This window comes from Danio rerio, chromosome 17, assembly GCF_052040795.2.
Source record: "Danio rerio strain M-AB ecotype USA chromosome 17, GRCz13ab, whole genome shotgun sequence".
Lineage (NCBI taxonomy): Eukaryota > Metazoa > Chordata > Actinopteri > Cypriniformes > Danionidae > Danio > Danio rerio.
Window position 1 is genome coordinate 6,411,721 of NC_141037.1, and position 15,930 is coordinate 6,427,650.

At 37.0% G+C, this 15,930-nt stretch overlaps 3 protein-coding genes and 2 long non-coding RNA genes across 10 annotated transcripts in view; 2 read left to right on the forward strand and 3 right to left on the reverse strand.

Annotated features, from left to right (window-relative positions):
- cdc5l (CDC5 cell division cycle 5-like (S. pombe)) overlaps positions 1 to 15,930 on the forward strand; it is a 452,249-nt gene that overhangs the window by 343,989 nt on the left and 92,330 nt on the right. The gene's annotated exons all lie outside the window — the stretch shown is intronic.
- Positions 1 to 15,930, reverse strand: part of LOC141378508 (uncharacterized) — an 842,893-nt gene that overhangs the window by 264,172 nt on the left and 562,791 nt on the right. The window lies entirely within an intron of this gene.
- Positions 1 to 15,930, reverse strand: part of supt3h (SPT3 homolog, SAGA and STAGA complex component) — a 267,732-nt gene that overhangs the window by 240,414 nt on the left and 11,388 nt on the right. The gene's annotated exons all lie outside the window — the stretch shown is intronic.
- runx2a (RUNX family transcription factor 2a) overlaps positions 1 to 15,930 on the forward strand; it is a 169,301-nt gene that overhangs the window by 48,421 nt on the left and 104,950 nt on the right.
- Positions 12,323 to 14,836, reverse strand: LOC141378506 (uncharacterized). The gene is made up of 3 exons (XR_015513019.1): positions 14,053 to 14,836; positions 13,815 to 14,001; positions 12,323 to 13,695 (listed from the first exon to the last, which is right to left on the reverse strand). It is a non-coding gene; the product is annotated as an uncharacterized LOC141378506 (long non-coding RNA).

Below are 15,930 nucleotides of genomic sequence, written 5' to 3' on the forward strand. Positions count from 1 at the left end.
ATGGCATGATAATCGTAAGCGAACCGAACCGTGAGGCTAGTGTAGGTTCACAGCTCTAGTTATTAGTGTTAATTCAGCTCATCTCATTCACGTCAAGCAGTGCGTGCAGAGCCGGTGGGCACATGCAGATGTTTGTTTATTTGTTTGTTTTGATTAGAGTTGATTTCAAATGCAATAAATATATTAATACAAAACATGTAGTAATCATAGTTTTTGGTGGGTGTGACAATTTTGTCTGATGCGCCTACATTTTTTATTTAAGAGCACCGGTGCTACCAAGACAAACGGTTAATTTCAAGCCCTGTAGAGTCATTATTTCTTGCTAAAATATAACATTTAAAAAACCCTAAAATTTGACACGTTATAAAAAATGAAGCTGTATTTCATTTTGATGCCTTAGGATCTTTTTGTCCCATTTCACATATTTATAGTCAAATCTAATCTGGGAAATAATGAGGGGTAGAACTTCATCCGCTGGAATTGGATTGTTTAATATTATTTTTCCCCGCCCACACATTAAACTTAATAAACGTAATAATGAAGTTTGGGTCTGCTTTTCAGATTCCAAGCCGAACAGACGCTGTCGAGCTCAACTGTGGTGTTGAGTGTCCGATACGTTCTCGCTTTCTCCCTATAAAAATCATCCATCATTACAGACACTGCTTACCTTACTGAAGCACAATAAATGTATTTGAATTGGACGGGGCTTTCAGAGAGAAGGATGAAGGCTGGTCGAGAGCAGAACAGCAGAAATCCGGCCATATTAAACCGTCTGTGTTATCTTTAGCACCTTATGCATGTATCATGAAAATTCCCATCCAAAAAAAGCACTTTTTAAAGGACAGCGGATTATAAAAGCACTGAATGATGAGAGGCGATGTATTAAAATGTGTAGTTTGTCATGCAGTCCTGTCGTTTTACACAATGTCCACTTCTGCTGTCATATAGCAAATGAGCAACACTTAAAATCACTTCTGCGGTCGCTGTTGTTTGTGTAACGAGGTGTTTTCACAAAACCAATCGGAGTACAGGTATAATTTAGCGCACGCCCGTTGCAGACATCACCTTTACCTGACCACACTATAATCATGGTCATGCTGTCATTTTACAGAGATCTGCTCATGAAGTCAGGGAGATTACAAAACAACATTCAATTGTGGGCGGAAATAATGATGAGGCTCTCAAGTAATGTGTCTGTTATGCTAATTAATTCACAGTGTTAGTCTATTAAGAGTATATGTGAACAAAACAATAATAATTCCTTACATTTATAAAGAGCTTTTCTTGTCACTCAAAGCGTTTTACATATTGGGGGGGGGGGGGATCTCCTCATCCACCACCACACAATGGCAGCCATATTGTGCCAGATTAGAAGCCAAATATATTATAGGGATGTTAGGAGACCTTGATGGACAGAGACCTGTGGGCAAATCTGGCCAGGATGCCGGGGTTAAATCCCTACATCCTGGGATTGTGAACGACCACAGAGAGTCGGGAGCTTGGTTTAACATCTTATCCAAAAGACGGCACTCAGTGAGCAGTATAGAGCCCCCTTCTCTATACTGGGGCGTTAGGACGCACACAGGTTGAGCGCCCATTACTGGTCTCACTAACACCACTTCCGACAGCAACCTAGCTTTCCCATGTGGTCTCCCATCCAGGTACTGACCGGGCGCAGCTTTGCTTAGCTTCAGTGGCTGAACATGTTGCAGAGATCTACTTGCCGGCAAAACTAGGATCCCCCACTACTCTCCCCCCACCAAACTATTAAGGGTGTCATGATCCTCCAAATCCTCGATTCGATTACATTTTCGATTCTAAAGGCATGATTCGATTTTCGATTATGAATAATTAATTAATTAATGACCAATTAATTATTTGTAGCCTACCGTTTAAACCAGTGGTTCCCAACCTGGGGTCCGCACCCCCCTAAATGGGGCACCAGAGTTCACAGGGGGGGCGCGGGAGAGGATAAGTATTGAGGTAGAAAAAGGCATAAAAATGCTCCACTATTATAAAGGGCTTTGCAATTAATCGAAAATCCGATTTAGATTTCGGTTTCAAACGATTATAAAAAAGCATTAATCGAGATAATTGATTATTGCATCATATTTCGCCACAGTTGTACACGTGTTGCTCTTAAAAGCGCGAAAGAGCTTATGTGTGTGTGCAGCACGATCACGCAGTCAGAAGCATGCGGCCGGTCAGCATTCACTCTCATTCGCACACTGAGACGAGCAGAGGAGCGCAGATATCTAAAGTCATCTTAACGTGAACGCTTTAATGGTCAAATAGGTGTCAAAACGCGGTGTTTAGTGATTATTTACATTAACACTCATTTGTGTAATAAACAAACGAGTTGAGGTTTAAAAGACGTGAAAGAGAAACCATTAAAGCAGGGGTCTCAAACTCGCGGCCCGCGGGCCATTTGCGGCCCTCAGTGCAATATTTTGTGGCCCGCGCCGACCTCTGTACACTGACAGAATCAGCGCTCCCCGCTCCGCTGATTCTATCCGTACACAGCGGTCACTGGCATTCCCCGCCTGCCGTGTAAACAAAGGGGCGAGGATGCCGGTGACGTCACCATGCACCCCGCCCCTTTGTTAGACGCTGTGACGGGCGGGAAGTGTGGAGGGGCGTTGTCGCGCGCGTTCTGATCAGCTGTGTTGTCGAGCGCGTACTCAAGAGCGATGTTATCGCGCGCCTACTGAAGGGCTGGACCGAGGGTGTGTCGCATCGCGGGGGCACTTTTGATCATTTTGGAAGGGCACTTTCTATGCAAAACTAAAAAGGGCATGTGCTCTGCACAGGTAGAGCCCTATGTGTGCACGTGCCTGCCCTGCATCTTATATATATTATAGGTAGATACAGACTGGTACAGACTGGAGTGGGGTGGGGGTGTTTTATTTATACATATATACGGCTTTTTTTTTAGGTGAGGGAATGGAAGTTTCGAGTGAGTTCCCCCACTTTTTGCCCTAGGACTTCAATAAGTCAAAGTACAGGTCTAGACTTAATGATGATCATCTTCAAGCCATACTGAGGGTCTCAACTGCTTCCGCTCTAAAGCCAAATGTGGTTCAGATTTGTGAGAAGAAGCGCTGTCAAGTCTCTGGCAGCAAGAAGTAGGCAAAAGATGCCATGTTCAGAAGAACTGTTCATAATCGATATTGGAAAAAATATGACACTGCGATATTTAGTTTTTCTGCAATATACGTCGCAATATGATTATAATTTCACGAGATAACCATTTGTAAAGGGGTGGCATAGTGGCTCAGTGGATAGCACTGTCGTCTCACAGCAAGAGGGTTGCTGGTTTTAGTACCGGCCGGGTCAGTTGGCACTTCTGTTTGGAGTTCATATGTTCTCCCCGTGTTGGCGCTCCGTTTCCCCCACAGTCCAAACACATGCGCTAGAGGTAGGGCCAAACGGAATCTGCGGACGTTTTTTGCTATCTCTGCGGAGAATTTTGGTAAAAATCTGCAAATTTCTGCAGAATGATTTTGGGAGTATCCAGCGGAGTATCATAACTAAAGCCTTAATATATGAAATAAAAATTGATAAATTACTGAATAAAAACTGAATAAATTTAGATTTACACATTTACTCAAGTAAATAAACAGAATTAATGATGGGCTAAAAATCTGCAGAATTCTGCGGAAAATCTGCGGAAAATCTGCGGAATTTTGTGCGTGCAGATTCCGTGTGGGCCTAGCTATAGGTGAACTGAATAAACTAAATTGGCCATAGTGTATGTGTGTGAATGAGTGTGTGTTTGGCTGTTTCCCAATACTGAGTTGCAGCTGGAAGAGCATCCGCTGTGTAAAAGATATGCTAGATAAGTCGGCGATTTATTCCAGTGTGGTGACACCTAATGAATAAAGGGACTAAGCCGAAGGAAAATGAATGAATTCACAATTTTACATTGATTTTGATGATTTTGTAGAAGAATGCGTCTGCATAAAATATATAAAATGATACAAAACTGCACAAAATTAAATCATTTAAAGCACATGAAAATAACAGAACCAAGATATAAATTAAATAAACATCACTTAATAGTTTTCGGTGGAGTCTAATGCTGCGTTCACACCAGACATGTAAACAGTGTCAAGCAAATAAGTTGTTAAGAATGTTAAGTCAGCGCAAATAAGCAAATAGACATCTTGCTGCGAGATACGCACGAATAAAGCAGCGCAAGTTTGAAAATCTGAACTTCGCACCTCGTTAACCAATCAGGAGCTTTCTCTTGTATGGGGGGTGGGGGGGTTGTGGGGCTTATGAGGTAGTGTCTGTTGTTGGTGTCCCGGGGGGAAAAAAATCCAGCCTACACCAGACAACAGTTGATCAAACTGGGCTTGGCTCAGTCGGAAGCACAGCTGAAAGCTTCCATCATCCAGGTATAATTTCTGGAGCAGTTGATGAACTCATAGAGCTGGGTGCACCTCTGAAAGGATCAAGTGGACTCAGACATGGCTCCAAATGATTTAACTCTGTTTTTCAGCCTCCATAAAGCACATAAACACTGCTATTCTCTTAATAAAATCCCTGTTAGCCATTTAGCAATAGCGCTAGACTCACTGGGCAAATGTAAACAATGTATTTTTATTGTGTAAATATATAAACCCAATCAATTGAACCTAATCTAATAGTAAAGTAGGGGTGTCAAAGTTAATAGTTTCTTCAGTGCACCATGATGCAGACGTGTACAATTCGTTATCGGTTCAGTAATAATCATAACCGGTTATTATGAACTGACATCATTTATCTCATATGTGCTATATCGTTGTAGCTTACTAAGGCGAGGGAGGTGAGCGCGAGTATTTACAACGTCCCGACTACTTAAAAACACAGAAACTTTGCACAATTTCACTGCGTGTGTGTTTGCTGGACAGTCTTTCACTGACACTTACAGCAGAAGCCCCTATTTCACTGCGATTGAGAAAATTAACGTAAACTCCATTTCTCTCTCTCTCGCACTGTGGACATTTGACCTGCGTTGCGTGACGTTTCCTCTCCTCTCGGCTGTTACAGCGATACTTATGGATACAGACATGAGCATTTGTCTGCAGAGTGAGTTTTCTCCACCGCGTCTATCATCAATCAGCTGTAATCACTGCTGCCGTTTATCAGTCTCACTCATCGGTGAACAGTGCCAGAGCATTAGAGCCAATCACAGCCCTTTCTGTTGAGCACGTGAACAATCATAGGGGTGTAAGAAAGAACTCTCTAGTCGATACTGTTTATTTGCTTTAAATGCTCATGTTGTTCTCTGCATGTACTTGAGTTTTTAAAAGTAAAGTTTATATACCTGACTGTTTATATTAAAGGACAAATTTGTATTACAAAAAGTATATAAATATATTTACACATTTTAAAACAAGAATTTCTGTGCTATGAAGAAAATTTAAAACTGAGTATGGAAAGCATCATCAATGCACCGTAATTAGAGGTGTGAACCTATACTGGTCTCACGGTTCGGTTCGGTTACGATTATAATGCCATCGATTCGGTTCAATTCGATATCTCGGTGCATTGACGATGCTTTCCATATATAGTGTTATATTTTAGGGCGGAGGCTATAACATGCTGTCTGTATAAACACACAGACACACAGCAACACACTGTCTCTCATTCAAACACATTCACAAACATAGACAGCATCAAACAAACAAACACACACACACACGCAAACACACACAAGCAAACACACTTAAGCCCTTGCAACAGAGAGCTCGCGCTGAGCGGAGCAGAAAAACGAAAAAAACAAAAAAAAATAAGCACTTTTCTGAGGGTCCCTTACAGAGAGCTCTTCTCAGCGCGAGCCCTGCCGGCTAAAGTAAACGCAGACTGCGAGGGCTTAAACAGAGCGTTTTTTAAGCGTTTTTTGAGTTATTGCCGTCTATAACTGAATGTGTGTCAGGAAAATCGAAAACAAAACCAACTGAAGCGCGCTCATTTCTGGCGCCCCACTGAATATACAGCGCCCTAAGCATTTGCATATGGTGCCTATGCCACGGGCCGGCCCTGAGTTGGCTGAGTGTTGTAAATAACGGCGCCCACTTCCCTCGCGACAGAGTGCATAGGAGATAAATGACGTCACTACATAATAACCGGTTATGGTTATTACTGAATCGATACCGAATTGTCCGCGTCTGCATCGCGGTGCACCGAAGAAACAATTAATTATGACACCACTAACCGTGATGCACTGAGATATCGAATTGAACCGAAGGCATGTTAATCGTAACTGAACCAAACCGTGAGTTAAAGTTAAAGCTTCACAATAGCCCCTTTCACACAGTGATACCGGTAAATATCCGGAAAATTTCCGGAACGACTTTACCGGTAAATTCAAAAAAGCGCTGTTCACACAGGCGAGGACGTTACGGAATTTTTCCGGAAAAGAGCATTCACACATCCATCGCAAAATGCCGGTAAATTCTGACATCATTAACCAGAAATGACCTCTAAACGGCTGCGCTTGTGTTTGTAAACATTTGACTACATTACAAACTCTGTGGAAGGATCAGTATTGAGTACAACTCCAATGAAAACATATAGAGGAACACTTTCGCATGTCGAGATGTTCATATGTGTGTGTGCTGGCGCTATGGGTGCTCACGGGCACACGCAAAGCTTGAAGGTAAACAAACAACGGATAAACATTTTATCGATAATTATTTACACAGTTAGCATTAAGAAGGAACATAGAAACGTTATCTGACAAACATCTAGCAGCTAAAGGTGTCTGGAAAAATATTCAAAGGCTTTTATTCTCATAAACCGCGCAGACGTAAATGCGTCTGAGTGTTCTGATTGGCTAAAGCAGGTGTCTCACGTCAGCACGTTCTAGATGTGAACGCGCTCTTTCCGGCAATCTTTCTTCTGCGTTCACACAGCGCAGCATTCCGGCATATTACCGGTAATGTTACAACTTCACTTTCCCGAAAATAGCCAGAACGAATTTACCGGTATTTTCAAAAAGGGCCTCTTCACACATACAGACCTTTCCGGAAATTGCCGGTAATTTTCCGGAAAGGTCTGTATGTGTGAAAGGGGCTATTGTCTTGTGTCCAAATGGTTTAAAATATGACTATTGCAGATTCGCGAACTGCGATATTGATGCTGAAGCGATATATTGTGCAGCCCTAATGTGCAATAACCTTAATTCAAGCTACTTGTTATTTATTTATTTACTTCTCATTTGATAAACAATCATTTACCACCCAGCATGCTCTTCAGATCTCAGTATCAGCCACCAAAAACCCCATATCGGTCTGCCACTATTAAAAATGAGATGAAAAAGCAGAAAAGGCCTCAGGAGAGACGTATTAAGCTGATTAAGAAAGTTAAACGGTAGCCTCGTTTTAATTTTAAGAGGCACAGACTACACTCTTAATGCTTCTCTCATCCAACCACCAAACTTCCTACCATTTATAAGTACAAGTGATCTCAATTAGAGACCTCCCTGAAGGCAAGAGCGGCAGACAGTCACGGCAAGACTGCCTTTACATTTTCCAAACTCGCTTTTCCAGACAGTGTCAAAATCCGTCTGGTTTACAGCCCACTTTTCCTGCCATTTTTTACACTTCAATTTTAATCTCCGAAAAATCATCGGACGAATGACAACAAAGCGTACGGCGCGACACAGATGAATGCAACAGATTGTTAAGACGCTGGAATATAATATCTCCATATCATCACTCAGCTCGGCGCCTGCCAAAAAGACCAAGAAAGTCTTTACAATTGGAGGCCGTTTAGTCTCCATCAGAAATGCCTTTGACTGCAAGCTATAATTAAATGTCTTTCAAAAAATATAAGACTGCAATCCGGAGCTCTTTATGGAGTCGCGGGGTCGTGTGGGTTTCTTTTTTTTTCAGCCAAAAGAAAGGATAGCAGACGGGAGATTCAACAAGGGTGGAGGTTGTCTTATTTATGACTTGAAGCAACAACAACACGTAAAATAAAAAACTCTAATGTGAATGCTTATTCATCATGGCTTGATATGGGAGACGTGCACAATCATTTTAGGCTTCTGTACAGGCCGTTGAAAACAAGAGGTATTGCTTACAGTACTATTTCTCAGCTTGGCAGGGATGATTTCGTTACAGGATAAAAGTTTATGTTAGAAAAGCAGCCAAAAAGAAAGAGCAGAAACACGTCAGGAAATGTCAGGGTTATATTTCAGGCCAACCATTACAGGAAGGGAATACAATTCAATTTTGCGTGAAGAAAATGAAGCTTGTTTTTGCAATGTAATATTTTAATCACAAAAATATGATAATTGTAAGAATTATTTTACTATTGAATTTAATTGATTTTGATTTGTATTTACAGATGCAAAATGCTTAAAATGTGAAATATATACATATATAACTGTGGACTGGATTACAGTAATGAGATTTTCTACAGTACAGTAATGAAATATAGCATATATTTTGAAGCACATTTCCATCCAAAATTGTTACATAGCTTTAGAATATATGCTATATTTTATTTCTGCATAAAAACACCTCAGTTGACCAGTTATTGTTTTCATTTTTGGCTAAATGACATGCTCAACACAAAAAAATCAGTTTTTATGGCAAAAAACAAAACAAAACAAAAACATGGTTTTAGTGACAGTGCTTGCATTAAAATTCATTCATAATTAAATAAAAAAAAAATTTAATTCAAATGTCAATGTGCATTACAGTTATAAGAATTAAAATGTCTACTATAAGAATTTTGGATGCAAATGTGCTTCATGCTATATTTTCTTTATGCATAAAAACCGCTAATGACCAGCTATCCTCTTCTTTTTTGGCTAAACGACACGCAAAATATAAGGAAATGTCTGTTTCTTCTTATGTGAAATTTTTGTTGACATTTTTGATGAAGAACGTTAGATTTCTTCAAGAAACATCATTTTAATGACAATTATGCCTGCATTAAATTCATACATTTTTTTATTAAAATGTCATTGTGGACTACATTACATTGAGATTTTCTACATAAATAGGAATTTTGGACAAAAACGTGCCTCAACATATATGCTACATTTTATTTATGCATAAAAACCTCAGTTGACCAGCTACTGTTTTCATTTTTGGCTTAACGACATGCTAAACACAAAAAATCCCTGTTTTTTATGGCAAAAAAAAAACAAAAACCTTTGATGAAGAAAATTAGATTCCTTAAAGAAACAATGTTTTATTGACAAATATGCTTGCATTAAAATTAATACATGATTAAACTAACAATTTTTAATTTAAATGTCATTGTGCATTACAGTTATGAGAATCAGAATTTCTACATTAATAAGAATTTTGGAAGGAAATGTGCTTCATGCTAGATTTTATTAATGCATAAAAACCTCTAATGACCAACTATCCTCTTTATTTATTTTTGGCTAAATGACATGCTAAATATAAGGAAATGTCTGTTTTGATGGCAATTATTTTGTTTACTTTTTTGATGAAGAAAATTTGATTTCTTTAGGAAGCATCGTTTTAGTGACAATATATATATATATATATATATATATATATATATATATATATATATATATATATATATATATATATATATATAAATAATTTATTATTTTTTTAATTAAAATGTCATTGTGGACTGCATTACAATGAGATTTCTATTTCAATAATAATTTTGTATGGAAATGTGACTTAAAATGTATGCTTTATTTTATTTATGCAAAAAACTTCTGATGGCAAGCTATTGTTTTTATTTTTGGCTAAAAGAGATGCTAAAAAAAAAATTTTAAATACATTTTTATTTAAGATAATTTGATTTCTTCAAGAAACACTGTTTTAGTGACAATTATGCCTGCATTAAAACTCATACATAATTAAACATTTAAACATTACACTTTTTTTTTTAATTCAAATGTCATTGTGGACTGCATTACAGGTATGAGAATCAGAATTTCTACATTAATAAGAATTTTGGATGGAAATATACTTCAAAATACATGCTATATTTTCTTTACAAATAAAAACCTCTGATGACCAGCTATAGTCTTCATATTTTGGCTAAACGACATGCTAAACACAAAGAAATGCCTGTTTTTATAGCAAAAAATAATAATAAAATAAAATAATAAATGAATGAATAAATAAATAAATAAAAATTTGAATAAAGAAAATTAGATTTCTTCAAGAAAATTGACTATTATGCTCATACTGCATTAAAATAAACACATTAATAATTTTTAAAACTTAAAAAGTGATTATGGACTGCATTAAAAACTATAAACTATAATGTAAAACTATAATCTTAAAAACTACAGTAGGGCTTCAAATGTGCTTCAAAAAAACACTTCATTTTAAATATGTAAAATATTTTTTTATTTTATCTAAAAGCATATGTTGACCAGCAAATATTTTCTTCATTTTTGACTAAACTCCATAATAAACACGAACAGGGAATTTAAAAAAATTATTTTTAGAAATCTGTCAAGAAATGCCAGATGTTTTTCAGATGAAATTATTCTCATGGCAAAAAAAAAAAAAGAGAAGAAATACATTATTTTGTTGTAGTTGTTGTTGTTGTTGTTGTTGTTGTTGTTGTTGTTGCTGTTGTTGTTGTTGTTGGAATAAAGAAAATGAAGTTTGCAAAGTAACATTGTTTTTTGCCTATTAAAATATTGCATAAATCATTTTTAAAAATGAAAAAGTAATTAAAAAATTATCTTAATGTACTAAATTTAATTTATGCTTATATTTATTTAGAATTGTGAACTTTAGTAATGAGAATGAAGAGTTTTTTGCAAGAATTTAGGATGGGAAAGTGCTTCAAAAAGCAGTACCAATGTAAAAGGCCACAAAAAAAAAACATTCCTAGAAACATGCATCACTTCCTTTATGCAAAACAGAACTCACTAAAAACATAGCCATCTATTGTCTCCTAAACTACAGTAAACAGAAAGGAAAGTCTATTTTAATTTGTCATGCATTCAAACACACGCAGTAAAGCAGTGTTGTGGTGATTTGCATGAGTCTGAAGGTCTCCTCAGGTGGGATTCAAAGCAGAACGACAGGATGAATTTCACTGTGGTTTCCTAAAGAATACGTCTCGCTGGGTCAAACCGCAAACGCTCTGTTGGAGGGAAGTCAATGGATCGCCATGTAAATTTACTTTATGACTCCTTTGTGCCTTCGGTGGAGCAGTTTTGTAGACCTGGACGCTCGCTTTATAGATCCAGCTTAATATTACTCATTCCAAGATCAACTACACTTAAAAGTTTTTGACGGAAAAAAAGGGGTTTCTGACCAAAATAGGGTCGTGTGCTGTAGTACATCTACAGAACCGCAGAAACACAGACGCGGTTTCCAATGAACAAACCTCCTTTTTTCTGATGGATGAAATAATAAGCTTTAATTGATACTTCAGTAAACCGTAAAGCAGTCTCCATCTGTGGCTCAATGATGGCCAATGCAGATCGGCTTTTCTCCGATTCACTGCAGTTTAGATTATTAATAAAACACAAAAATAAGTTCTTCGTCAAGTACATTTATACAACCAGGTGAATTTAGTGATTTTGTGGCCATAAGCAATTTAAACCATGACACACTAAATATATATATATATATATATATAAGATTATTATTTATTATTATTATTGTACATTTTTTAGAAAGCCGTCAGGAAAGGGCAGGGTTTTTTATGCCAATAAAAGAAAAATATATATATTTCTTTCTAATTTTTTTATTATTAACCATGGCACACTTTTTATTTATTTATTTAATTATTTTTTAAAATATTTAAATTCTAATATTTATTAATTTGATCATTTTATAACTTTATTATTTATTTTATCGTTTACTTTTTTATTATTTTGTTATTTATTTTATTGTTTATTTTTTATTATTTATTTAACTTTTTATTTATTTATTTTCTTTTTTTTAATTAATTTTCAGAAAGCTGTCAGGAAATGCTGGGTTTTTTAATGGCAATAATAAAAGAAAATAAAAATGTATTTATTTATATTTTGTAAAATTTTGTAAAATATATATATTTACATATATATATATATATATATATATATATATATATATATATATATATATATATATATACACACACACATTTCAATTTAAACCATAGCACACTTTTTATTTTATTATTAATTGATTGATTTATTTATTCATTCAATTTTAATATTTCATTCATTAATTATTTAATTTTTATAAATTTTTTATTTTTTTATTAATTTTCAGAAAAAATCTATTTTATTATTTATTTTATTATTATGATTTTTTAAATTAATTTTCACATTTCACATTTCAATTGAAACCATGGCACACTTTCCATTTAATTATTTTCTTTTTTATTTATTCTTTATTTATTATTTCTTTTTTACTGGTTAAATCTGCCCCTGCATTTAATCACTGTAAACTATTTTTTAACTAAGACAAACAAAGATTGTTGGAATACAATTATCCAATAAACTTCAGTTATTCTACTGATTTTATTTAATTTGTTGCTTGCCATATGCAATTATTTGTGCTGCGTATATGGAGTGAATAGTTTTAAACAGAGAAGAAAACATTACTTTTTATTTACAACAAGCAAAATATTAAACTAAGTACAGCATTTCTGGAAAAAATGCATTGCCTATTTTGCATACTGCATGTTTAGAATAAGTAGCAATCTTTAAGCTGTCACTTTCTAATAAAAAATAGTCATGTCTTCTTGGAGAAGCATGCAAATGAACTATGAATATGCTAACGAGCATTACTATATAAAGCCATCACTAATGCTGCGCTCACACAAGATGCGGATGAAGCGTCAATCACGAGGGATTTAAATGTTAAGTCAATGCAAAGATGCAAGTTTCTTGCTAATGAGCCAATGAGAATTACTGGAGTTGGAAAATCTTTAGCGGACATTCATGCCATGTTAACCAATTAGGAGCTTACTCTTGTAGGGGAGTGATTATGATGAAGTCCCTGTTGTTAGTATCCCAAGGGGAAACAACAGCTCCTCAAACTGGGCTCGGCTCAATCTGAAGCACTGCTGAAAGCTTCCATCATCCAGGTATAGTTTCTGGAGGAGATGTTGAACACACAGAGCTGTGTGCACCTCAGAAAGGATCTAGTGGACTCCGAACAAATCTATGCTGTTTTTCAGCCTTCCTAAAGCACATAAAACACAGCTACTCTCTCAATAAAATTCATGTTAGCCATTTAACAATGAAGCTAGCGTCACCTGGTAGACAGAAGGCCTGCCCATTAGGCGAATCCCCATCAACTCAAAATGTACATGCATGTATTTAAGTGTGAATAGCACGATTTATTTGCACGTGTTGTGTCTGGAGGTGTTATGCTGTGTTTACACCAGAGTATTTATCAGTGTACAACATTGTGCAATTCTGAGTGCGCTCCACAGAGGTGAGTGGGGCACACTCTCTCCTCTCTTTATGCACTAGACACTTATAAACACTCTGTATTTCTGGAAAAACATTGAGCAATTCTTAGCATATTTCAAGCAGGTGAGTGGGTCTGATAAACCACCTGTAGGACACTCTCCTCTCTCTATATGCACTAGACACTTAAAAACACTCAATATTTCTGGAAAAACTTTAAGCCTCTCTCCATATGCACCAGACACTTATAAACACTTGATATTTCTGGAAAAACGCTGAGCAATTCTTAGCATGTTTCAAGCAGGTGAGTGGGTTTGATAAACCACCTGTAGGACACAGTCTCCTCTCTCTATATGCACCAAAAACTTATAAACACTCGATATTTCTGGAAAAACTGAGCAATTCTATGTGTGCATCACTCAGGTGAGTGGGTTAGATAAACCACCTGTAGGACACTCTCCTCTCTCCATATGCACCAGACACTTATAAACACTCTGTATTTCTGGAAAAACATTGAGCAATTCTTAGCATGTTTCAAGCAGGTGAGTGGGTTTGATAAACCACCTGTAGGACATGCTCTCCTCTCTCTATATGCACCAGACACTTATAAACACTCGATATTTCTGGAAAAACTGAGCAATTCTATGTGTGCATCACTCAGGTGAGTGGGTTAGATAAACCACCTGTAGGACATGCTATCCCCTCTCCATATGCACCAGACACTTATAAACACTTGATATTTCTGGAAAAACGCTGAGCAATTCTTAGCATGTTTCAAGCAGGTGAGTGGGTTTGATAAACCACCTGTAGGACACTCTCCTCTCTCCATATGCACTAGACACTTATAAACACTCAATATTTCTGGAAAAACATTGAGCAATTCTTAGCATGTTTCAAGCAGGTGAGTGGGTTTGATAAACCACCTGTAGGACATGCTCTCCTCTCTCTATATGCACCAGAAACTTATAAACACTTGATATTTCTGGAAAAACTGAGCAATTCTATGTGTGCATCACTCAGGTGAGTGGGTTTGATAAACCACCTGTAGGACATGCTCTCCTCTCTCTATATGCACTAGACACTTATAAACACTCAATATTTCTGGAAAAACATTGAGCAATACTTAGCATATTTCAAGCAGGTGAGTGGGTTTGATAAACCACCTGTAGGACACTCTCCTCTCTCTATATGCACCAGAAACTTATAAACACTTGATATTTCTGGAAAAACTGAGCAATTCTATGTGCGCATCACTCAGGTGAGTGGGTTTGATAAACCACCTGTAGGACATGCTCTCCTCTCTCCATATGCACTAGACACTTATAAACACTCAATATTTCTGGAAAAACATTGAGCAATACTTAGCATATTTCAAGCAGGTGAGTGGGTTTGATAAACCACCTGTAGGACACTCTCCTCTCTCTATATGCACCAGAAACTTATAAACACTCGATATTTCTGGAAAAACTGAGCAATTCTATGTGTGCATCACTCAGGTGAGTGGGTTTGATAAACCACCTGTAGGACATGCTCTCCTCTCTCTATATGCACTAGACACTTATAAACACTCAATATTTCTGGAAAAACATTGAGCAATACTTAGCATATTTCAAGCAGGTGAGTGGGTTTGATAAACCACCTGTAGGACACTCTCCTCTCTCTATATGCACCAGAAACTTATAAACACTCGATATTTCTGGAAAAACTGAGCAATTCTATGTGTGCATCACTCAGGTGAGTGGGTTTGATAAACCACCTGTAGGACATGCTCTCCTCTCTCCATATGCACTAGACACTTATAAACACTCAATATTTCTGGAAAAACATTGAGCAATACTTAGCATATTTCAAGCAGGTGAGTGGGTTTGATAAACCACCTGTAGGACACTCTCCTCTCTCCATATGCACCAGACACTTATAAACACTTGATATTTCTGGAAAAACGCTGAGAAATTCTTAGCATGTTTCAAGCAGGTGAGTGGGTTTGATAAACCACCTGTAGGACGCTCTCCTCTCTCTATATGCACTAGACGCTTATAAACACTCAATATTTCTGGAAAAACTTTAAGCCTCTCTCCATATGCACCAGACACTTATAAACACTTGATATTTCTGGAAAAACGCTGAGCAATTCTTAGCATGTTTTTTCAAGCAGGTGAGTAGGTTTGATAAACCACCTGTAGGACATGCTCTCCTCTCTCTATATGCACTAGACACTTATAAACACTCTGTATTTCTGGAAAAACATTGAGCAATTCATAGCATGTTTCAAGCAGGTGAGTGGGTTTAATAAACCACCTGTAGGACGCTCTCCTCTCTCTATATGCACTAGACACTTATAAACACTCAATATTTCTGGAAAAACACTAAGCAACACTGAGTGTGCTTCATGCAGGTGAGTGGGTTTGATAAACCACCTGTAGGACACCCTCACCCTTCTCCAGATGCACTAGACACTTATAAACACTCGATATTTCTAGAAAAACATTGAGCAATTCTTAGCATGTTTCAAGCAGGTGAGTGGGTTTGATAAACCACCTGTAGGACGCATTCTCTCCTCT